At 46.4% G+C, this 23967-nt stretch overlaps 1 protein-coding gene across 2 annotated transcripts in view; it reads right to left on the reverse strand.

Moving 5' to 3' along the window:
• The window catches only part of UBTD2 (ubiquitin domain containing 2), a 117092-nt gene that overhangs the window by 8629 nt on the left and 84496 nt on the right, over window positions 1-23967 (reverse strand). The gene's annotated exons all lie outside the window — the stretch shown is intronic.

The raw sequence follows: 23967 nt of genomic DNA on the forward strand, positions 1-23967 counted from the left end.
CACTACATGAAAGAAGATAACGGTCTGTACCACCCATTTCAATCTTGTGCTGTCTTGTGGATCCCACAGTAAACCAAGCAGGACTAATTAACACTTAATCTGTAGCTCACCCGGTATTTTATATAAAGTATGACAGGAGAAATAACTAAGTCCTTCAGCTCTCACAGCCCAAAAGATTTCCCTTCCCCCCTTTTTTAAACAGTACACATTTTTATTTTGAGTACCTAATCACTATAGCAAACATCCAACATAGCAAGATTAATTTTTCCTGTGAACAGTAATTTTATATTTTTGAGTGCTTTGCTACATGCAACCAAATGGATCTAGCATTTTTATAGTCCCAAGGAAGCGAAACTATATACCACTACCCATTTTTAAAAAAACGTATTTGCCCTAAAAGAAAGCTACATCTTAGGCTGTGGCAGGGCAGGGCCATCAAGGGGTTAATATGAAATACAATGGTAACGTACCATTAGGATAGGCTTGCCAAGGGATTTCTTCATGACCCATATTCCTAGTCCATTTGAACCAACACCAATGGCAAAGTATATGCAATAAACAGCAGGTTGCTTAATCATAATCAGATAAGCAATATTAAAAACCAACTACAGCTAAGTCGGAGCAGTTTTCTTGGAACATGCACACAATTCTTTGAGGACTCTGAAAGAGGTAAACTAAAGTTGCCGTCTTGCCATTGAAAAATGCACAGGTCTAATGATAGGACTAGGAAAGATTTAAGATAAACTGCAAATACAAAAAAATGTATTTGGAACCCCGTCTTCAAAACAGGTTTCAGAGTAACAGCTGTGTTAGTCTGTATTCGCAAAAAGAAAAGGAGTACTTGTGGCACCTTAGAGACTAACAAATTTATTTGAGCATGAGCTTTCGTGAGCTACAGCTCACAGTAGCTCACGACAGCTTATGCTCAAATAAATTGGTTAGTCTCTAAGGTGCCACAAGTACTCCTTTTCTTTTTGCGTCTTCAAAACTTTCAATCTTTCTCCACCACTGTGAAATATTTTTAAGATTCTTGGAAATCTTAAATGTGCCAATGCACATGTGCAGATGCAGCGCATCTGGTGAAGATGCTCTATGCCGATTGGGGAGAGCTCTCCTGTTGGAATAAAAACACTACCTCAGCGAATGGCAGAAGCCATGTTGGTGGGAGAAGCTCTCCTGCCGACACAGCGCTGTGCACACGAAAACTTAAATCAATGTAACTCATGTCGCTTAGGGGTTTATTCGCATCCCTGAGTGACATAAGTTATGCCGACACAGGCTGTAGTGTAGACATAGCCTGAGCATGTACGTAACTATATGCAAAAGGCTGGGAATACAGAAGGATATGGCACCAATGGGAAGAAAGGGGTGGATGAAGCTTCATTAGAGAAAGTAATGTGTAAGATGACCTACTATAATTTTGTGTCTGTCTCAAGGAAGTAGAGACCAATAGTTTACTTCCTTTGGCAGCATGTTTATTTTAAGCAGCAATTTTAAAACGTTTTTAAAGTGCAAATCACATCCCTTCTATGCCACTGGCACATAACATTGTGGCAACTACAGCAACTGCTTTCAAGGAACAGTATTAGGAAAGCTGTGTATTTTATCTTCTAACGCAAGTGAGTAGGTGGATACAAGGGGAGATGGGACCACGGGAGAGATTACAGAACTTTGTGGAGCACCAAGTAGTGGTATGTGGGCCACAAACATTCCTTGAACCAAAGACTGAGAACCTCTCAATAACAGAGAGCCCACTGTAATAATAATTACTTGAGTAATCTGATACTGACCTTCCCATGTGGCAGTATCAGGTATTAACCTTCGAAACCGCTGACTCACGTCAGTTGACTGACACCAGAGAACAAAGCTGAGTCTCTTATAGTAATAAATATGCAACACAGGCTTACAAATGGGGGGGGAGAGGGAGGGGGAATGTCCTGCTAACTTAAAGGAAGTAATATATTCTTGGAGAACAGGGACATTTTGGCATAAGTCAGAAGGCGGCACAGAAAGCTTCTTAATACTTGTTACACAGACTTGCAACAGTTTTAGGGTTTTAAACAGAAAAACAATCAAAACTGATAAAAAAAACAAAGTTAATATCAAGCACACTGGATTAGAAATTTTTTTAAAGATGAAGTACTATATAGACTATAAAACTGTGTCTTAACTAGTTATAGGGTGACCAGACAGCAAGTGTCAAAAATCGGGACGGGGGTGGAGTGTAATAGGAGCCTATATAAGAAAAAGACCCAAAAATTGGGACTGTCCCTATAAAATCAGGACATCTGGTCACTCTAACTACTTATCAGTGTGAAGAACTTTTTCCTAGACTAGTAACTGAAAACCCTAGTGGAAAAAAGGACTGGTTTCTGTGCTTGACAAGGTATGATGCTATCAGAATTTGGATGCATCCGTCCTGCATGTTAAACATTATTAATTTAATAGATTCAAACTGTACTAATGTAAAATTTCTGGAATAGTTTGATGAAATCAAGATCAAGTTTGTATGCCCACACTTATTCAAAGCTATAAAAGAATCTTTAATCTTTAATTCCAACAGCCCTTCAGGAAGATGCAGCAAAATCTTATTTGCTGTTCTCAACGGTGCTTCACTTTTACATAGATCCTCAGCAGTTTCAAGATAAACCCATTAAGAACCCAAAATTTAAAACTGACCAGACTTAAAAAAAAACCCCAAAATACAACAACAGATTTGCTGTCTGAGGAGAATTTTTTTCCTAGCATGCCAAGGACAAGTAGTTCATCTAAAGAGTTTAAATGTCTGTGTATTTATAACATTTCAATCATCCTAGAAACAGCTGGTTCATTTGTTCTTATTACTGAAAAAAATCTCCATTCCAAAAGCATGTATATTATTCAACTCAAGGACGCTTGGATTGCTCAAAACACTGGCAATTGCAAGACTTTCATCTATAGATTGCTGCTCTGAATCTAGCCTGGGTCACTAATTCCTGAAAGTTTTCAGAGTAGCAGCCGTGTTAGTCTGTATCCGCAAAAAGAAAAGGAGTACTTGTGGCACCTTGGAGACTAACAAATTTATTTGAGCAAAAGCTTATGCTCAAATAAATGTTAGTCTCTGAGGTGCCACAAGTACTCCTTTTCTTAATTCCTGAAAGACATTGCCATCCGATGGTGGTTTGAGGGCCTATATGAAGTGAATCTATCTTATTCTAGTTCATAGTGGTTAGGGATTCCTAGACGGCAATAACTATTAACATGAACACTGAACCATCTTCTGTGATATTTTGTGTTTATGCAACCTATCATTAATACAAACTGGGAGAGTAAAAAAACCCCAAAAACGTGCTACTTTGCAGTCAAACCCATATAACTTAGTGATTGGAGCAGTATTAAAAAGTTAAACAACTGTAGTTCTTGAGTTTTCCGGAAGGTGGGGCATAATAATATTTGCAGAAGCCTATGTGCCACACTAAGCACTAAAACAATAAACTAACCATGAATATCAATGGTGCGGGTGAAGTACTTTAAAGTAAACAAGTGTGAATTCCCCATGCTCTTTTCATGTTCAATTGCCAGCCACACTAAGCCTACACCTGCGACACAAATTTTAACATCTGTAAAGCTACTGTACATTACATTGCCATTACTCCTCATGAAGTGTAAGTGCTTTTCCCAGAATCCAACAGTCTCACAACTGCTTAAATAACCAAATGGTTCCAACTGAGCTTCTATCTTTATCCTCTTTTTAGCATAAAACACTTACTCAAGCACTTTGAAGCAAGGGCTTGTAGACAGTAAGTGTTAAGCATTTAATAATTCTCATTCCAAATTCAATGGAAAAGAACTCTACCATTAAAAGAACATTACAGGTCTGGCTCAAGTCCACAAAAGGAAACTACTTTCTGAGCCAGCAGGAGTTCTGAGCATAGGTGCTGACTCTGTGGGTGCTCCGGGGCTGAGCACCCATGGAGAAAAATTGCTGGACAGTTCAGAGTGGCTTTAACCAGTTTGAAGATAGACAGCTTACTGCCTAAAAAAAATAAAATCAGCATGGGGACCTGAGGATGTACAGGTAGCAGAGGTAGGTGTTACAAAAAGAGGAGAAATTAAACGTTTTATGAAAGTGCAAGGTCCATCTGCACCCACACTGTGTGCACTGCACATTAAGGTGTTGAGGTCATTACAACCCCATTTCTTCAGCACTGAAGAATGAAAGAACACTATTCAGCCTGAAGAGGCTCCGCTGGGTAAAATACAATATACTAAATTATGTTATAGTGGAGCGGCTGCTCTGCTATAGTTAAGGATAATAAGTCCTTTCTATTTAAAGGATGACCTTTCTAAGTGCTCTAAAATCTTCATGGTTACTAGGATTGTCTTGATATTTGATGTGCCTCATGGAGGCACTGGGAAGTGTTAAAGGTCCACATCTGAGGTCATTTGAGCAAAGCGTTCTTGAGATACTGCTCCCTGAAAAAAAACACCTTTTAAAAAACAAATTCCAGTCTCGTAACTAATTTTTGCACTCACTGGGGACTCAAACTATGGCTCTGAGCACCCACAATTGATTCCAGTCACTTGACATTTATCTCAGCTAGTGCATGTCACCCACAGCTCCTTTAGGGAAGCAATATAAAATGAAGGGATCTAAATTAGCTGTTACCACTCAGGAAAGAGATCTTGGAGTCATTGTGGATAGTTCTCTGAAAACATCCAATCAATATACAGCAACAGTCAAAAAAGCTAACACAAATGTTGGGAATCATTAGGAAAGGGATAGATAATAGGACAGAAAATATCATATTGCCTCTATATAAATCAATGGTATGCCCACATCTTGAATACTGCGTGCAGATCTGGTTGCTCCATCTCAAAAAAGATATATTGGAAGTTGGAAAATGTACAGAAAAGGGCAAGAAAATATAGACAGATATGGAATAGCTTCCATATGAGGAGAGATTAATCAGACTGGGACTTTTCAGTTTGGAAAAGAGACAACTAAGGGGGGATATGACAGAGGTCTATAAAATCATGACTGGCGTGGAGAAAGTAAACAAGGAAGTAGTATTTACTCCTCCTCCTAACACAGCCCTGGTCTACACTAGGACTTTAGGTCGAATTTAGCAACGTTAAATCGATTTAAACCTGCACCCGTCCACACAGTGAAGCCCTTTATTTCGACTTAAAGGGCTCTTAAAATCGATTTCCTTACTCCACCCCTGACAAGTGGATTAGCGCTTAAATCGACGTTCCCAGCTCGAATTTGGGGTACTGTGGACACAATTCGATGGTATTGGCCTCCGGGAGCTATCCCAGAGTGCTCCATTCTGACCGCTCTGGACAGCACTCTCAACTCAGATGCACTGGCCAGGTAGACAGGAAAAGAACCGCAAACTTTTGAATCTCATTTCCTGTTTGGCCAGCGTGGCAAGCTGCAGGTGACCATGCAGAGCTCATCAGCACAGGTGACCATGATGGAGTCCCAGAATCGCAAAAGAGCTCCAGCATGGACCGAACGGGAGGTACGGGATCTGATCGCTGTTTGGGGAGAGGAATCCGTGCTATCAGAACTCCGTTCCAGTTTTCGAAATGCCAAAACCTTTGTGAAAATCTCCCAGGGCATGAAGGACAGAGGCCATAACAGGGACCTGAAGCAGTGCCGCGTGAAACTGAAGGAGCTGAGGCAAGCCTACCAGAAAACCAGAGAGGCGAACAGCCGCTCTGGGTCAGAGCCCCAAACATGCCGCTTCTATGATGAGCTGCATGCCATTTTAGGGGGTTCAGCCACCACTACCCCAGCCGTGTTGTTTGACTCCTTCAATGGAGATGGAGGCAATACGGAAGCAGGTTTTGGGGACGAAGAAGATGATGATGAGGAGGAGGTTGTAGATAGCTCACAGCAAGCAAGCGGAGAAACCGGTTTTCCCGACAGCCAGGAACTGTTTCTCACCCTAGACCTGGAGCCAGTACCCCCCGAACCCACCCAAGGCTGCCTCCTGGACCCAGCAGGCGGAGAAGGGACCTCTGGTGAGTGTACCTTTTAAAATGCTATACATGGTTTAAAAGCAAGCATGTGAAAGGATTACTTTGCCCTGGCATTTGCGGTTCTCCTAGATGTAGTCCTAAAGCCTTTGCAAAAGGTTTCTGGGGAGGGCAGCCTTATTTCGTCCTTCATGGTAGGACACTTTACCACTCCAGGCCAGTAACACGTACTCGGGAATCACTATAGAACAAAGCATTGCAGTGTATGTTTGCTGGCATTCAACCAAAATCCGTTCTTTATCTCTCTGTGTTATCCTCAGGAGAGTGAGATATAATTCATGGTCATCTGGTTGAAATAGGGTGCTTTTCTTCAGGGACACTCAGAGGAGCCCATTCCTGCTGTGCTGTTTGCCTGTGGCTGAACAGAAATGTTCGCCGCTGTTAGCCACAGGGAGGGGGGAAGGTTGAGGGGGTAGTCACGCGGTGGGAGGAGGCAAAATGCGACCTTGTAACGAAAGCACATGTGCTATGTATGTAATGTTAACAGCAAGGTTTACCCTGAAAGAGTGTAGCGACTGTTTTATAAAATGTGTCTTTTTAAATACCGCTGTCCCTTTTTTTTTCTTCACCAGCTGCATGTGTTTCAATGATCACAGGATCTTCTCCTTCCCAGAGGCTAGTGAAGCTTAGAAAGAAAAAAAAACGCACTCGCGATGAAATGTTCTCCGAGCTCATGCTGTCCTCCCACACTGACAGAGCACAGACGAATGCGTGGAGGCAAATAATGTCAGAGTGCAGGAAAGCACAAAATGACCGGGAGGAGAGGTGGAGGGCTGAAGAGAGTAAGTGGCGGGCTGAAGAGAGTAAGTGGCGGGCTGAAGACAGGGCTGAAGCTCAAATGTGGCGGCAGCGTGATGAGAGGAGGCAGGATTCAATGCTGAGGCTGCTGCAGGACCAAACCAGAATGCTCCAGTGTATGGTTGAGCTGCAGCAAAGGCAGCTGGAGCACAGACTGCCACTGCTGCCCCTCTGTAACCAACCGCCCTCCTCCCCAAGTTCCATAGCCTCCACACCCAGATGCCCAAGAACGCGGTGGGGGGGCCTCCGGCCAACCAGCCACTCCCCCACAGAGGATTGCCCAAAAAAAAGAAGGCTGTCATTCAATAAATTTTAAAGTTGTAAACTTTTAAAGTGCTGTGCTTAAAGTGCTGTGTGGCATTTTCCTTCCCTCCTCCACCACCCCTCCTGGGATACCTTGGTAGTCATCTCCCTATTTGTGTGATGAATGAATAACGAATGCATGACTGTGAAGCAGCAATGACTTTATTGCCTCTGCAAGCGGTGATTAAAGGGAGGAGGGGAGGGTGGTTAGCTTACAGGGAAGTAGAGTGAACCAAGGGGCGGGGGGTTTCATCAAGGAGAAACAAACAGAACTTTCACAGCGTAGCCTGGCCAGTCATGAAACTGGTTTTCAAAGCTTCTCTGATGCGTACCGCGCCCTCCTGTGCTCTTCTAACCGCCCTGGTGTCTGGCTGCACGTAACCAGCAGCCAGGCGATTTGCCTCAGCCTCCCACCCCGCCATAAACGTGTCCCCCTTACTCTCACAGATATTGTGGAGCACACAGCAAGCAGTAATAACAGTGGGAATATTGGTTTCGCTGAGGTCTAAGCGAGTCAGTAAACTGCGCCAGTGCGCCTTTAAACGTCCAAATGCACATTCTACCACCATTCTGCACTTGCTCAGCCTGTAGTTGAACAGCTCCTGACTACTGTCCAGGCTGCCTGTGTACGGCTTCATGAGCCATGGCTCAAGGATACATATAGGCATTTCAACATCCCCAACAGTTATTTTCTGGTCTGGGAATAAAGTCCCTTCCTGCAGCTTTTGAAACAGACCAGAGTTCCTGAAGATGCGAGCGTCATGCACCTTTCCCGGCCATCCCACGTTGATGTTGGTGAAACGTCCCTTGTGATCCACCAGAGCTTGCAGCACTATCGAAAAGTACCCCTTGCGGTTTATGTACTCGGCGGCTTGGTGCTCCGGTGCCAAGATAGGGATATGGGTTCCGTCTATAGCCCCACCACAGTTAGGGAATCCCATTGCAGCAAAGCCATCCACTATGACCTGCACATTTCCCAGGGTCACTACCCTTGATATCAGCAGATCTTTGATTGCGTGAGCTACTTGCATAACAGCAGCCCCCACAGTAGATTTGCCCACTCCAAATTGATTCCCAACTGACCGGTAGCTGTCTGGCGTTGCAAGCTTCCACAGGGCTATCGTCACTCGCTTCTCAACTGTGAGGGCTGCTCTCATCCTGGTATTCATGCGCTTCAGGGCAGGGGAAAGCAAGTCACAAAGTTCCATGAAAGTGCCCTTACGCATGCGAAAGTTTCGCAGCCACTGGGAATCGTCCCAGACCTGCAACACTATGCGGTCCCACCAGTCTGTGCTTGTTTCCCGAGCCCAGAATCGGCGTTCCACAGCATGAACCTGCCCCATTAGCACCATGATGCATGCATTGGCAGGGCCCATGCTTTCAGAGAAATCTGTGTCCATGTCCTGATCACTCACGGGACCGCGCTGACGTCGCCTCCTCGCCCGGTATCGCGTTGCCATGTTCTGGTGCTGCATATACTGCTGGATAATGCGTGTGGTGGTTGATGTGCTCCTAATTGCCAAAATGAGCTCAGCGGCCTCCATGCTTGCCTTGGTATGGCGTCCGCACAGAAAAAAGGCGCGGAACGATTGTCTGCCGTTGCTCTGACGGAGGGAGGTGCGACTGACGACACGGCTTACAGGGTTGGCTTCAGGGAGCTAAAATCAACAAAGGGTGTGCCTGTACATCAAGGAGTATTTCAGGCAGGACTGCACGGAGGGTTCCAATAAGAAATGGTGCACCAAAGTTATCGTTGTTATTGGAACAAGGAGGTTAGCCTGGCCTCTGATTGATACATGGCTAGATTTACCTCGCTGCACCTTCTCTGTGAGTGACTGCAGTGTGATCTAGACAGGGGAGGAGGAAAATGAGTACAAAACAAATCTGGTCTATTTCTTGTTCTGACCCACTCCATCTATCCTTTACATCTTTGGCTGGCAGCAGACGGTGCAGAAGGACTGCATGCCATCCACATCTCATGGCTGCTTGGCAGAAGATGGTACAGTACGACTGCTAGCCATCTTCATCTCTTGCCTGCCTGGCATAAGATGGTACAATACGACTACTAGCAATCCTCATCTCTTGCCTGCCTGGCAGAAGATGGTACAGTACGACTGCTAGCAGTCCGTATCACCTGCCCGCTCACCATAAGACGGTTCAATAGGACTGCAGGACTAAAGAGAATGACCTGGTCAAGTCACTCCAAATTTAGTCCCTGCACCCATGTCTGCCCAGGCGCTCCCAGCCGACGTGGCCAGGAGCACCTCGGACACGACGAGGACGACTACCAGTCGTATTGCACCGTCTGCTGCCAGAAGGCAATGGGTTGCTGCTACTGTGCAGCAAAGCCGTACCGCGTCTGCCAGCACCCAGGAGACATAGGGTGACGGTTACCTGAGCTGGCTCCATGCTTGCCGTGGTATCGTGTCTGCACAGGTAACTCATGAAAAAAGGCGCGAAATGATTGTCTGCCCTTGCTTTCACGGGGGGAGGGAGGGTGGGAACGGGGGCCTGACGATATGTACCCAGAACCACCCGCGACAATGTTTTAGCCCCATCAGGCATTGGGATATCAACCCAGAATTCCAATGGGCAGCGGAGACTGCGGGAACTGTGGGATAGCTACCCACAGTGCAACGCTCCGGAAGTCGACGCTTGCCTCGGTACTGTGGAAGCGCTCCGCCGAGTTAATGCACTTAATGCACTTAGAGCATTTTCTGTGGGGACACACACACTCGAATATATAAAACCGATTTCAAAAAAACCGACTTCTATAAATTCGACCTAATTTCGTAGTGTAGACATACCCACAAGGACTAGGGGTCATCAAATGAAATTAATAGGCATCAGGTTTAAAAGAAACATAAGTAAGTATTTCTTCACACAATTCACAGTCAATCTGTGGAGCTCTTTGCCAGAGGATGTTGTGAAGGCCAAGACTATAACAGGGTTCAAAAAAGAACTAGATAAATTAATAGAGGATAGGTCTAGCAACGGCTATCTGTTGTCATGTAGCTATTATCTGCCTCTGTCAAGTGTTTTGTTTTGTTTACTTACTTTTGTGGAGCCTGTCCTGCTCATTTTACAGCTAATTTAGAAGGGGCTCTAGCTATTTTCTGAAAGATAATAAATTACCCATGCTCCACACAGATATGAGAGAATGACTGCTGGACATGTTGTTACTTTTCCACTTGGGGGTTTATTATACCAGAGCGCAAGCATTAATCCATTAGCATTGATTAACTAGAGGGAAGACGAAAGACAGGATAATGCTTCTGAACAATGGAACTCTGAACATGAGATGCTCACAACACTTTTAGATTCTAATAACTTTTTGGGTGCAAAGCTAGGGAATATGGGCAGGTTGGGGCAGTTGAGGAAGCATGTGGAGGGTGCTGGGGCTGTGGGGATTGGGAAAGTGCAAGAAGGGGACATGAGTTGAGGGCTCAGGCCAGTGGAACGGTCAGCCCCATATTCTCCCCTGCTACTTGCGCTGGAATCTGGGGAGTCTGAGCCCTTCTCCCTGTCCTCAGTGAGGAAGCTGGTGTCTGGGGATCCCTGCCCCTGGGGGTGGGGGGGAGAATTTGACCCTTTTCTTTTCTGCCCCCCTTTCTTTGTGGGTGAGTCAGGGTCTGGGCCCTGTTGTCCCTTTGGGTGGGGGGGCTGAAAAGGTATGCTTGGTGTATGACAGGCTCCCAAGCACTGACATGGGGTGGGAGAGGAGAGGAGAATACAGGCTGAATTCAACAGAGCAGTTCACACCTCTCAAAGCTATTGTTTTAAGCTATATTCAGCTCTATGGAGTGTTGCCATTCAGCTGAGAATGGATTATTGAGATGAATGGGCTACTTCACACCTCTCTGTGGCTCTTATGTTGCAGGGTGATGCGTAGCGCACCTTTCCCCATACCTTAGGGCCTAGGCCAGGGGTTTTCAGACTTTTGTACTGGTGACCCCTTTCACATACCAAACCTCTGAGTGCGACCCCTCCCCCCTTTTACATTAAAAACACTTAATATATTTAACACCATTATAAATGCAGGAGGCAAAACAGCGTTTGGGATGGAAGCTGACAGCTCACGACCCCCCATGTAATAACCTCACGAACCCCTGAGGGGTCCCGACCCACAGTTTGAGAAGCCCTGACCTAGGCCTAGTCTTGGGGCAGGGACTCTGCATCTCCACTCTCCTGCCTGTTCCTGCCTCCAGGTGATACCATGTACTCCTCACAGTCCTACCACCTTCTCACCTCCCTACACAGCTCTCTCACACTTATCAGGGCCATGGAGAGGCAAGGAGATGTGTGGTGTGTGCATGGGAGGGGAAGCTCAAAGCAGTGGGCATGTGTGTATGGGAGAGGCTCAGGGCAGTTTCTTTTTACAGATGAGAAACTGAGACAGAGACTACAGAGTTTATGTCAACCTAATGCTGTAAGCATCTACACTGAAATGCAGCTCCCATCGACGCAAGTCACCCACTACCCTGATTTAACTCCACCTCCATGAGAGGTGCAGCGCTTAGGTTGATGTAGTTAGGTTGACACGGTGTCAGTGTAGACACTGCATTGTTTACGTAGACTGTTGCTGCCTTTCAGAAACCATCCCACAATACCCACACTGGCAGTTAAATCAGTGCAAGTGCTCCTGGTGAGGATGTGTACTGCTGACACAAGGAGCATAGTGTGGACATGTAAAACTGATTCAACACTGTAGTGGTTGTACGTCAATGTAACGAAAGTCAACCTAATTTTGCAGTGTAGACATGCCCAAAGTGACTTGCCCCAGGTCACACAGGAAGTCTGTTGAGGAGCAGGGAATTGAAGCCAGCTCTCTCAAGTCCCAGGTTCTTACTACAGGTCCATCCTTCTTCTTATGCCTCTCCAATATCTGTCCAGCCCTTCAAAGTATTCCTACTAGCTGCATGCTGGTCTCTGCATGGATTCTGCATCCTCTCTCTCGCACCTCAACCTGCAGGTCCCATGCTGATGCCTGCCTCTCCACAGCAAGGACGGTTGAGGAGGGAGAACCAGGCTGCTGGACAGGCAGAGAGATGGGACGCTAAGCAGAGGCAGCGAAGGGACTAACATGCAGCCCATGCATTCTGTGACCAGGTAATCATTGCCAAGGAGCCAGAGGCAGTGGATAGGGAGAGCTGGGCTGTGGTAAGTTGGGGTGCGGAGACCCTATTTCAAAACAAAAAAATAATCAAGGAAATTAAGTGCTAAAGCACTTCACTAACACAGAGTTAAAGTTGTCCAATGGTGCCTAGTGGCCTTTCAGAATGTGGCAAGTGGCTAAACTTAACCCCCTGAAAACCAGGCTTCTTCTGGGGCTGGAACTCATATTTCTTAGGGGGGGCCCCAAATTGGCTGGGGGCCCCTGCCTTAATCTGTCCCTGGCATGCACTAGCAGCTAGGAGTCTCTGTCCAGGGTGCTCCCAGCAGCACAGGGGAGACCCTACCCACCTCCGGGAACCTCTAACTGCAGGAAGCTGGGAGAGTGCTGCCTTCAGAGCCCAGACAGTGAGGGTGGCAATCTTGGGACCCCCTCTACAACAACTTTGCAACCCCCCCCTCCATGATCCCATTTTGGGTTGGGACCCTCACAGTTACGACACTGAAATTTCAGAGCGAAACATCTGAAATCCTTGAATTGACCAATGTAAAAACCCTCTGGCCGTGAAATTGACCAGAATGGGCTGTGAATTTGGTAGGGCCCTACTCACGTGCTTAAAATTAGTGTAATCAACACAAATAAAACTGTAAAAGATTTTGAGACACAGACCATGTTGGTGAGTTCTCTCCCTGCCCTGTCAGCAACTCTACCATCCCAAAACTGCAAAGCATGATCTAAGTGCCCTCTAAGCTGCGTGGCTGCATAGCTGCCTACTAAGCCCTGTGCAGGGGCTCAGGGCTGCAGTGGGGAGAGGCACCCCTCCCCGCTGGCCCCAGTGTGGACCTGCCCTGGACTTGCTGCGGTCGGGGGAGAGGAGACCCTCCCTCGGTGTGGCCCAGGCCCGCCGGAGTTGCTGCAGCCGGGGACAGGTGCCTCTTCCCCGGCCGCGAACTACTGCGGTAAGAGAGGGCTGGGGGGAGTCCTCTCTCCCCAATGCAGTCCCAGGGCAGCCTGCACCCCAAACCCCTCATCCCCAGCCTCACCCCAGAGCCTACCCCCCCATACCCCAACCCTCTGCCCCAGCCCTGAGCCTCCTCTTGCACCCCAAACCCCTCATCCCCAGCCCCACCCCAGAACCCGCATCTCCCCACACCCCAACCCTCTGCCCCAGGCCTGAGCCCCGTCCCACACTCTGAACCCCTTGGCCCCACCCTCACCACATGAATGTATCACACATCACCTCCATATTGGTGCACATAACAAAATTCTTTCTGCACATGGATGTAAAAAATTAGAGGGAACACTGAGCATGATTATCATCACTAATTGCATAGCATCCTTTGGCTAGCCACGGTAGCACCTTAAGTACAAACCTACTACATCTGTCAAAATGAACACTAACTCCTGCCAAAAAACGTGTCTCAAAAAAACCCCAAACCCCTGAAACTGGGCAGTGGGAACACGGAGCCAGTGCTCAGGATGGGGAGCAGTGTGTGGAGCTCCGTGGCCTCCCCGCGTAGGAGCTGGACCTGCTGCTGGCCCCTTCTGGGGTGCAGCGCGGTGTCAGAACAGGTAGGGACTAGCCAGCCTTAGCCGGGCAACACCGCCGATGGGACTTCTAACGACCCGGTGGGCGGCGCTGACAAGAGCCGCTGAGACCCAGTGCCTTACATTCCGTGACCCAGTACTGGGTCGTGCCCCGCATTTGAAAACTACTGTTCTAGAACATCAAGATTGAATGCATGCTCCAGCACTGCATGGTATGAGCTCTTTCTCCCTTTACTGTGTTCCTGGTTGAGAGAACAAACTTGGGTTTGAAGCATGAAGTAGGGAACAATTTGCAGGGGACCACAGCTCCAGGCATGTTCAGTAGAAAACATTTGCTAGGAATAATTCTGAGACTGCCGAAGGGTTGGGTATTCAGGAAAGTTTTAGGTTGTTTGTCTAAAGTTAAAGAGGAGAAGTACAGAAAAGGACCTACATCTCCAGTATGCACATAATACTCTACAGTAGCCTGAAACCTCCCACTACAGTTATTCGGAAATTGTCCATCCACAAAATGTAGTGCTGGTTAAAGATAATGAGCTGAAGGCATTGAAGATGGAAGTCCTCTATCCACCAAGCACTCAAAGCACAGGTAGAGTGCCTGTTTCCCAACAACATGCCTCAAAGATTTCCTGGAGGAACAAACCTTGGGGGGGGGAGGGGGGGAGGAGGAGAAAGGATAGTTCAGACTCCACAGCCCATTCAAGCTTTCGCTCCCTCGTTGGGAGTCCCAACAACTGTGCAAATCAGCTCAGCATGTAGTAGTGGTTTGTGTCGTGGATAAATGTCTTCTCACCAGACCGAGACTACCAACAATTTACTTTGGACTAACGAACAGTGTCAGAAGACAATGGCTTTCAATCATTACCAGCCTGAACCAGAGTCTAACTAGTAACCTAAAGGAGCAAGACTGAATTTTCCACTGACAATTTTCTGAAGTTGATTTCTCTTCCTCCTCATGCCCACCACAAATTTTTAGCACATTAGACTTTTGCTACATGAGATACTCCACAAGGAGAATAGATGTGTCAGTCAACGTTGCTTTATCCAGAAATCAGATTTGCCAAAGGAAGTCACTTATGTGTTAATATTCTGTGATCTTGGTGTCAACATCACCATACATACTGCCACTTTTCTGTAACACTCTGTAGAACATAGATCTAATATGGCAGCAGGATCATAGCTTCCACATTCAAGAAACATTACATCAGGGCTCAAAGATGACAAGTCCTGTTTGCTAATAATAAAGTATTCATGTGCCATTCTGCTTTGCATTTCATTAAAATAGATTCCATGCCTAGACAGTCTTCTTAAAAATACTCCAGTTATCTTTGTTAGAGGTTCTTCTCTCCCACTCCCTTCAAATACACTTACTGTTCTGCACTTTTCATCTCCTTTTTTAAAAAAAGGATTCACTGGTGATCAGGATCTACTGTACCTATACTGCATACCCCAAGGAAAATTAATTTACCAGCATTTTACGTGACCAGGCATTTGGTGAATTTGAGGCTGTCTGTAGAGCTGCATTTACAGAATTACAGAAATTGTCACAGCCTTTAATATCACTAGGTTTTTATTTTTAATAATCTTGGAGTTGTGCCCCAAAGGAGAGCCCTAGCAGTCAGACACTCATATACACAAAAACCCAGTGAACAGCTCTCAGTATGGAGAATTAACCATAAAAAACAAACAGTGTTTTATGCAACAGTTGCAGATTTGCTTCTCCTTGTTGTTAATAAAGTGGGCATGAACAGTCTTCTCTATCTTGGTTCTGCTGGAGGCTCTTCTTGCGCAGAAGCTTTTCCCTCTACCCTCCTAAACCAGATTTGTAAAGCCTCCTTCAATTCCTCCTTCTGGATGTAGAGGACAGAGCAGTTGGGTGGCAGCATCCAACTGCGTTCTCTATCTGTGAGGTTGTAATGATGTTATAAAATGGCCATTAGGATTAGACTGGGAAAAACGCGCGCACACACCCCACTTCCTCCCCAGAGCCAGAAGTTTATGACATAAAACCCATACACTTCTAGAAGTTGCCAGAGAGATGGGAGAAGCTGCAGTAGACCTGAGCCAGAGTCCTCCAATACATTGGTAAGAGCACTCCCTGACCTTAGAGGCAAAAACATTTTCAGTTTCCCGAACATAGCAATGTCTTTATGGGCAAAAGAAGTATTTTTCAATTGTTTTAGTTCAAGTACATTAATTTAATATGATCAAAACCACACCCTCTTTTTGCCCATCATGACAGGACCCAAGAGGTTAATACAGAGACAGTAACATTTTTATGTGCTGACTAAAACCAAAATAACATAAGAGACTCTCTCAATTTAAGGGGCTTAAACAGAATTCTAGTGACTTTGGTTTTTAGTTACTGCTGGTATTTAAGATAACATATTAGATCTGCTGCTTATATTTTCTTACTCGTAAGAGGATTTTACTTTAAGTCTGAACAGCAGCACACTACTCAGCAAGACTACAAACAAGCTACTTCCTGACCTGATTAATAGTAACACAAGAGTCTATTGCAGTATTGTATGAATGGGTTGATTAATTATATACGTATGAATGCAATCAAGTTTCACCTGGGGCTTGCCTTCACTACAACAGTTAGCTCAAGTTACTCCACTCAAGATAGCCTAACTCGAGGGAGGCCTTGTATTCACTGCTAAAAAAGGCATTTTTTTTACCTCGCGTTAAACACACACACATAAGCTACCCTGAGGTAAAAACAGGCACTTGTTTTACTGTGAGGTAAACTTGGTGAGGTCAGCACTATATCTACCCTAGGCTGACCTCACATAGAGCTTGAGCTTGCCTATAAAGTGGGGTAACATGCCTATGGGGGTGTGATTTTTAAAGCACACTAATTGGTCTGTGTAGGCCCTCTGGATGCACACTGAAGGTTCCCTAGCACTTAAAGTGCACCAGCGGGGTCTACACAGACCAATTAAGGCACAATACATTAGTGTGCTTTAGACATCATGTCCCCATAGCGCACATTACCCCACTGGGTAGGCAAGCCCATAGTTTACCTTGGTTGTGCCCCAGTAGATACAAAGGAGATATCTCAAAGCCCATAGCTACCTGGAGGTAAAAAAAACAAAGCTTTTTAACAGTGAACAGAGTCAGTGTATCAACACTTCAAAACACTCTTGAACACAGAGTGACTGGATTAGCAGTTGATGAGTTGTAACTCCAATTGCTGCATCCCCATTGCATTACTAGCTTCAGTGAACAAACTTGATCTTCAAATCCTCCCATTCCCCTTGGGACAGCTAGCTTGAGATTAAAGCACCACTTTATTAGAGAGAGAGAGAGAGAGAGAGTGTGTGAGCGCGAGTGGTGGAGGATGGGAGCTGGATTAGGGGCAAAACTCGCATTACAGCACACGTTAACAATAAAGTGAAGACAAGCCTTGGACTGCACATGTGACCAAGTGAGAATTCTGTGTGGGTGGGAGAAGTCCCAACTCAGTTTTAAATAGGCACTGTATGAAAAAGATTAGCAGAATAAGATATATGTATATTAAAAACTGTCTGCACACTGCCTGCCTGAACACAATGGAGCAGAAAGGCACACACAGAATGGAGAACATGGCAATATAGACGTGCCTGTGTTTCCACAGTGTGCCATTTTTCTCCTACTAGCCCTGGATTTGCCCACATTACTATGTAGGCATTCAAGACCAGATTCTGATAAGCCTGCTCCAAGTAGTACTTTATACACAGTCCCCTTGAGGCCAGGGAAACTACAAGGGAGTAAAGTGCTACTCAAAGTGAGTGAAGGTATCGCAATCTAGCCCTCAGTGACAGGCTTTTTTAAAGTTTCAAAATTAAGAATACCTGCATTATTTAGGCTACACAGCTCAAATTAGCTAGCTGTGTGTCTAGTCTGCTTGCACACTTGCCTGCTTGCAAAATGCTGTTTAGAGAGCATAAACCTATTAATATAGTGAATGAGATTACCTTTTAGAACTAATCTGGAGCCAGCACACACCCAGGCTACCTGTTCTACTTTACACATTAGAACTCTATCAAAATGAGCTTTCTGTGATCTTTCCTAGCAGCATGGCATCAATTTATGCAACATCTCTGGGAGAGGAGAATGCACGTGTGTGCACAGTACCCAAGGAAAATTAATCAACAAGACTCCAGGAAAGCCAAACTAACTATCACAATCCCACACTTCACCTAGGTACAAAGATAAAGAAATCTACAATATACATTTGTTTAAAAAAAAAAAAAAAACTGGGTGATTCACTGTACGACAAAAAGCACAAGCATTGTTATCTTGTGAACGCATCTGAGAGGTGGACTGCACATTACAATTAATTTAGCTATAAAATACCTTTCACCTTTTCTGTATTTTATTATACAAAGTATATTTCTTAATTTTTGATGTGAAACATTCTTGTCTTGATCAAAGTCATTTCTGCCTCTTCTGCAGAAAACATCTAGCAAGAACACTTTTAGGGATCTGTATTCTGATCATTAAGCCTCAGTCAGGTTAATTACTCAAGGTCGTAATACAGCTGTAATTCATAAGACTCTGGTTTGCTACAGGACAGAGGTGGGAAAACTACAGCCCATGGGCCACATCCGGCCCGCGGGACCCTCCAGCTTCTCCCCCGCAGCCTCAGCTCACTGCACCGCTGGAGCAATGCTCTGGGCAGTCGAACTGCAACTCTTGCCAGGCAGCACAGCTGCAGAGCTGTGGCCTGACCCGGTGCTCTGTGCTGTGTGGTGGCGTGGCTCGCTCCAGGTGGGTGGTTGGCTGTAGCGCCGGCAGCCACTGGTGCTCCAGGCAGCGCGGGAAGAGGGCAGGGGGGGTTGGATAGAGGGCAGGGGAGTTTGGGGTGGTGGTCAGGAGGCGGGGGTGTGGATAGGGGTTGGGGCGGTCAGAGGGCAGGGGTCCTGGGGGGCCAATCAGGAAGGAGAGGGGGGGTTGGATGGGGCAGTGGGGGGCAGTCAGGGGCAGGTTTCCAGTGGCGGTCAGGGGACAGGGAGAAGGGGTGATTGGATGGGGCAGGAGTCCTGGGGTGGGGGTAGTCAGGAATGAGAGGAGGGGTTGGATGGGGCGGCGGGGGGCAGTAAGGGGTGGATGGGGCAGGGGTTCCAGGGGGGTTGTCAGGGGACAGGGAATGGGGGGGGGGGTTGGATGGGGCAGGAGTCCCGGGGGCGGGGGCTGTCAGGGGGTGAGGGGTTGGATGGGGCGGGCGCTGGGCCACGCCTGGCTGTTTGTGGAGGCACAGCCTCCCCTAACTGGCTCTCCATACAATTTCGGAAACCCGATGTGGCCCTCAGGCCAAAATGTTTGCCCGCCCCTGCTATAGGACAAACTCTGAAGTCTCAGCAGGTTATTCTTTATCTCTGCGTAATAACATATGCCGTGAAGTAAATTTAGTGTGACAACAAAGTATTTTTTTTATTGTTACACATTTTCTTTGCAATGGTGTACCATGAAACACCTCAGGTTTATTGTGTGCTTTAGAATCTCTGTTCTGCCCATAAACGCATGATGTCATGAAAGTAGAGCACTTTTACTAGAAACAGCAGAGAGAATTAGGGAGGAGGCAGGTAACTGGCTAGTGGAAGCTGTACTTAAAATATCACTCTCGTACCAGTTTATGAACTTGTTCTAGAAGTTTTCTGGGGGGGAAAAGCAGTTTACTTATACTAACTGTGATTCTTTCAGCTGTGCTGTCGATGTGGATTCCACTCTTGGGGCACATGTGCCTCATATGAGAGATCAGATTCTTTTGGCCAGGAGAGGCTGTTGGGGCCTGCACACGGCTTGCCCTGGGGGGCTGCGTGCCAGACGTTGCCGACCCCTGTGCTACAGCAATCTCCCATACAGCAATGGCTGTTACAAGACAGCATAATTTAGAACAACCTAGAGTCTAAAGCTCAGGTGTACTTGAAGATCTGGGCCAGTACTTGGCTGTTTCTATAGTAATGACCCCTGAGCAAGCAGTATAATGTACATGCTTATCACTGAGCTTGTCCAGAGGCTGCATGTCCATCAGAATGACCAGACGTCCTGATGTGTAATAAAAACACTTTGAGTCATAAAAAAATCAACTCAGCCTACTTTACAGGGCCTGATCCTTCTCGCACTTACAGCATCTGAGCAGTAGGATAATGGCTAATACTGGCCAGCATTATAGTTGTTGTATTATATTTATAAATGTGTAATACTGGCCAGTATTATAGTTGCTGTATTTTGTTATAAAACAAAAAACAAAAAAACAAAATGCCTACGCGGCAGTTAGATATCTGGGGCTGGGCTGTGCCAGCTGCCTCAGGCTCATGGGGCTTGTGCTGCAGGGCTGTTTAACTGCAGTGTAGATGTTCGGGCTCAGGCTGCAGCTGGACCCTCCCACTTCACAGGGTCTTAGAGCCTGGGCTCCAGCCCAAGCCTGGACGTCTACACTGCAATTAAACAGCCCCTAGCCCAAGCCCCGCGAGCCTGAGTCAGCTGACACAGGCCAGCTGTGGGTGTCTAACTGCAGTATAGACATATATACCCCTAGGCCTCTAAGTAGAAGAGAGTATCAGGGGGTAGCCGTGTTAGTCTGTATCCACAAAAACAACAAGGAGTCCGGTGGCACCTTAAAGACTAACAGATTAAAGACTACACAGGTGTCAGTGTATAATGCCTGCATCTGTCATTTCACTCCATGCATCTGAAGAAGTGGTTTTTTACCCATGAAAGCTTATGCCCAAATAAATCTGTTAGTCTTTAAGGTGCCACCAGACTCCTTGTTGTTTCTAAGGAGAAGGTTACACACCTTGTGCAGTAACTGAGGTTCTTTGAGATGAGTGTCTCTGTGGGTGCACCACTCCAGGTGCTGGTGCATCCCTGCGCCTTCGCTAGGAGAATTTTACAGCAGTGCCCCTACGGACTGGATGCCGTTGGCGGATCCTGTGCGTGACTCAGGCTCCTCAGTTCCTTCTCTACCGCAGAGCCTGAACCAAGCTCCGAAGCAGAGAGGAGGGTGGGAGGGTAGTAGAGCACCCACAGAGACACTCATCTTGGAGAACCTCAGTTACTACACAAGGTGAGTAACCTTCTCTTCAAGAGAGATGTCCCTGTGGATGCTCCACTCCAAGTGATCGTAAAGTAGTGCCCTCTTAGGATGGTAGGGGCTTTGAAGTTGGTAAGATAACTTGGATAGTATCGCTCAGCCAAGCTGGGTGTCCGCTTTAGGGCCTTGCGTGATAGCATAATGTCTGGCAAAGGTGTGTTCAGAGGCCCAGGTGGTGGTCTTGAATATGTCTGTCAAGGGAACCTTGTTTAGGAACACTGTGGACATTGATATAGATCTGGTTGAGTGTGCCCCAATCATTGATGGGGGCTGGGTGCCTTTTAATTGGTAGCATAGGCAAATTCATCCAGATATCCACTTAGAGAGTCTCTGCTTGGATATGGATGTATCCCTGGACCATTCTGCTATGGATACAAAGATCTGAAGAAGCCCGAAATGGCTTGGTTCTGTCCAGGTAAAAAGCCAGTGGTCTTCTAACATCCAGGGTGTGCATCATAGCTTCCAACAAGTTCGCATGTGGTTTAGGGAAGAAAGTTGGAAGCTATATCGTTCGTTAATGTGAAATGATGAAAGTACCTTGGGTAGAAATTTGGGATGGGAAAGCATAATTTTATTCTTAAAAAAGATCATATATGCTGGGTCTGCCATAAGCGCCCCTATAACTTCCACGTCTGGTTGATGTGATAGCTACTAGAAATGACACCTTCATGGGCAGGTGCAATAAGGAGCAGGTTGCTAGAGGTTCGAAAGGTTTCCGAGTAACGGTCGTTAGCACCAGATTCAAGTCCCAAGGTACAGAAGGTGATCTGACGCCAGGGTAGAGAGTTTGTATGCCCTTGAGGAATCGTTTGGTGATTGAGTGGGCAAAGACTGTAGTGTCATCAACCTTTTGGTGAAAAGTGGTGATGGCCACCAGGTATACTTTCAGTGAGCTGATGGAAAGGCCCGATTGTTTTAGTTCTAAGAGGTAGTCTAGGATCAGTGGGAGAGGTGCAAATGTTGCATCAATTTGTTTGGCGATGCACCATGTTTTAAATGTCCTCCACTTATATAGATAGGTGCTACGAGTAGAGTGCTTCTGGCTATGGAGTAACACCCTTTGGAGCAGGTCTGAACAGTTTAGTTCATCATGAGAGAGCCATAGAGAAGCCATGCCTTGAGATGTAGCATCTGCAAGTTGGGGTGCTGTAACTGTCCCTCCCGTTGTGTCAGTAGATTTGAGTGGAGAGGGAGAGTGACTGGGGGACGTGCTGATATGCATGTCATGTAGGGATACCACAGATGTTTTGGCCACGTGGGGGCTATTAGGATGACTCTGACTTTGTCAGTCCTTATTTTCTGTATTACCCTGGGTTGCAATGGTTTTGGTGGAAACGCATATAGTAGGTCTGTGTTCCAGCGGATTAGGATTGCTTCCCCAGACCTGCCCTGGAGTGAAATTTTTGACACTTTGTGTTGCGGGCAAATAGGTCGATGCGTGGGTGACCCCACTGTTGGAATACGTGTTGCAGTACTGGATTTCTTAATTTCCATTCATGGTCATGGGGAAATCGTCTGCTGAGTTCATCTATCATCATGTTCCAACATCCAGGTAGGTATGAAGCTGAGATATGGATGTTGTATTGAATACAGAGATTCCAAAGTTTGATTGCCTAGGTGCAAAGCAAATGTGATCTGACTCCCTCCCTTGCCTGTTTATATAGAACATGTAGGCTATGTTGTTGGTCATGACCCTTATGTGTTGATTCTTTATGAAAAGCAGGAAGTGGAGGCAGGCATTGCGGATGGCACGGCGTTCTAGAAGGTTTATATGTAGGCTTCGTCTTGGTTGTGGACCATAGTCCCTGAGCTGTTTGACGTTGCATTTGTGCTTCCCACCTGATAAGGGAGGCATTCGTCGTGATCACCTGTGACAGAGGGTCTTGTGTGAACGGGATCCCTGAGCACAGGTTGCATGGGTGAGTCCACCAATCTAATGAGTCCCTGACCTTGTGGGGCATTGTTAATTGTATGCTCATTGTGTGTTTGTTTGGTCTGTATACAGTCACTAACCATCCTTGGAGGCAGTGCACGTGCAGGCATGCATACTTGGGCCAAATGGCAGCATGCACCATTTGTAGTCAAGAATTGAAGACATTCGTGGACCATGATTTGTGGACTGTGTCACACGGTGGATATTGTTGTCTGTATTGTGTTGAATCTGTCCAGTGGGAGTGACACCCTCACCGTCTGGGAGTCAAGATACGCACTGATAAATTCGAATAGTTGAGTTGGCTGTATTACTGATTTCTTCAGATTTATTTGTAGGCCGAGGCTTTCGAAACAGTGGATCGCCGTTTGTGTGGAGCACATGGCTTCTGAGTGGGTGTGCAGCTTCAGGAGATCATCATCTAGGTAAGAAAAAAGTATTATGCCTGGCTTTCTGAGCTGCTCCGTTACAATGGCGAGGATCTTGGAGAACACACGGAGTGCTGTTGATAAGCTGTAGTACTGATAGTGGTCTGTGCCTACAGTAAATCTCAGAAACTGCCTGTGAGAGGGATGTATTGTAACACGAAAATAAGCATCTTGCAGGTCGACGGCTGAAAACCAGTCTCCCTGCTCCAGCGCCAGTATTATCATGGTCAAAGTGACCATTCTGAATCTTTGCTTCCTCACAAACTTATTCAGTTACCTGATGTCGACGATGGGTTGCCACCCCCTACTTTTCTTTTGTGTTAAAAAAAAATAGTGGGAATAAAACCCCTTCCCTCTGTGTTGTGCCAGGACAGGCTCCACTGCCCCTAATTGGAGGAGATGATCTACCTCTTGGCGTAACAAGTGTTCGTGAGAGAGGTCCCTGAAGAGGGACAGGGAGGGGTGGTGGGTGGGGGGTATAGACATGAAGAGTATGGTATAGCCCGAGCTGATGACTTCTAGGGCCCATCTATCTGTGGTAATAGCTGCCCAATTTACGTAGAAAGGGAGCAAGCAGTCTCCAAAGAGTTGAATGGTTAGTGTATGCGCTGGAATGGGTGAGAGGTCTTCCAGACCCTCGACTAAGACTTCAAATTTGCTTTTTTGAGGGAGGAGGTGGGAATACTGCTGGTGGTGGAGGGAGTCACCGTTGTGGTCTTTGTCATTCATGCTGTTGTTG

Source organism: Lepidochelys kempii, chromosome 8, assembly GCF_965140285.1.
Source record: "Lepidochelys kempii isolate rLepKem1 chromosome 8, rLepKem1.hap1, whole genome shotgun sequence".
NCBI classification, from domain to species: domain Eukaryota; kingdom Metazoa; phylum Chordata; order Testudines; family Cheloniidae; genus Lepidochelys; species Lepidochelys kempii.